The 1,813-nt window shown below is 48.6% G+C and overlaps 1 pseudogene; it reads right to left on the bottom strand.

Moving 5' to 3' along the window:
- Nucleotides 1-793: 793 nt before the first annotated feature.
- LOC127031892 (histone H2A.J-like) lies at nucleotides 794-1,160 on the bottom strand (annotated as a pseudogene).
- Nucleotides 1,161-1,813: the final 653 nt, after the last annotated feature.

The following is a 1,813-nucleotide window of genomic DNA, read 5'->3' as shown; positions in this document are numbered from 1 at the left end:
GGCAATCTATGGCACGGATGCCGAAGGCAGCACACAAGCTAATTTTCAGTGGCACTCACACTGGCCGGATTCTGGCCACCAGTCCAGGGGGCTCTGCATTTTAATTTAATTTTAAATGAAGCTTCTTAAACATTTTAAAAACCTTATTCACTTTACATACGACAATAGTTTAGCTATATATTATAGACTTGTAGAAAGAGACCTTCTAAAAATGTTAAAATATATGACTGGCACGCAGAACCTTAAATTAGAGTGAATAAATGAAGATTCGGCAGAGCACATCTGAAAAGTTGCCGACCCCTGGACTAGACCAACTGGATTTCAGAGAGGACATCTTCCTGGGAGTAAAGAAGGAGCAAATATACGAGAGAAAGGCAGTTACAGAGAGAAACGATTCTCTCCCTATTTTTTCCAATACACATGTGAAGGAATAGCTAACAGAAGATTGAAGTCTGTAGGGATTTTATATTTATGTACAGTTACTGTGGAACTAATGTGGGCTCCAGCTTCTGGATGACATATTCCTGGATGAACATTGGAGCATCTAGGATCAGACCCTTGTGTTTAAACAGAGACTCACTGGGGGCAGAGGTGTACACGGGGTTTTCACCCAATGGCGAAGAGATTTTAAAGGGTTTGAGAGGGAAGTTTCCAGTTTAAAGAAGATGCTTCCTCTGGGATATGCCCTCATAGAAGGAGAGATACATTTCAGAGTTGTGGGCTTCAAGCACAAAGTGTAGTTAGGGGCATAGGGAGTAGCACTGGGTGGGAAGTGTTTACTCCTCAGTCAGCTTTACTTGCTCTTGGCCTTGTGGCTCTCAGTTTTCTTGGGCAGCAGCACGGCCTGGATGTTAGGCAGTACACCGCCTTGAACGATCGTCACTTTCCCCAAGAGCTTATTGAGCTCCTCGTCGTTATGGATGGCGAGCTGCAGGTGATGGGGGATGATCCTGGTTGCCAGCCAGTTCCAGAATCTCAGTGGTCAGATGCTCCAGCACTGCAGCCATATAGACCAGAGCTCCAGCTCCCACCCGCTCAGCATAATTACCTTTGCGGAGCAAGTGGTGCACTGGACCCACCTGGAACTGCAGCCCAGCCCGCGAAGAGCGAGACTTCACTTTAGCCCTGACTTTGCCTCCTTGCTTTCCCCGGCCTGACATTGCAACTCACATTCTATCTAACACCGTTTGCTGGAGAAAAGAAACGCAGTGTAAGCGCTGGGTGGGAGTTAGGTATGTAGCCCAGACTTTCTTTCATAACTGCTACTAGATGCATATCTGCATTTTAGGTGCCTGTGAAAAAGTGGGGCTGTTCTTAATGTTTTCTCTGAATACTGTGTTGGTGCTTCAGTTTCTGGCTGGCCCTCTGTCTCTTGGCAACTAATGGCCAGGTCCTTCCCCCTGCAAGGGGATGCTAAAGGTGTGGGAGAACAAAGAGGTCAGGTGACCTCCTGGCCCGGGAAAGGAACTCAGCAGAGAAGGAGGGGCTGGAGGAGGTTTTCAGTCTGGGGCTGGCTGGGGACAAAGACTGAGGGCAGAGGTGGGGGTCTGCTTCACTGGGCCCCAGAATGGACTCGGCTGAGGGATCTGATTCTCTGCACCTACAAGCTCTGTTTTAGATCATGTTTCTGTCATCGAGTAAATGTCTGCTTTACTGGCTGGCTAAGAGTCACATCTGACTGCAAAGTGGGGGTGCAGGACCCCCTAGCTTTCTCAGGCCCCACTGGGGCGGGCTTGCTGTGAGAAGCGCACAGAGGGGCAGAGGATGCTGAATGCTCCAAGGAGAGACCCAAGAAGTGATGCCCTGTAAGTTT

The sequence above is a fragment of the Gopherus flavomarginatus genome, chromosome 11 (genome assembly GCF_025201925.1).
Source record: "Gopherus flavomarginatus isolate rGopFla2 chromosome 11, rGopFla2.mat.asm, whole genome shotgun sequence".
NCBI lineage: Eukaryota > Metazoa > Chordata > Testudines > Testudinidae > Gopherus > Gopherus flavomarginatus.
Note: the sequence above shows the minus strand (reverse complement) of the source record. Positions and strands in the feature narration are given on the sequence as shown.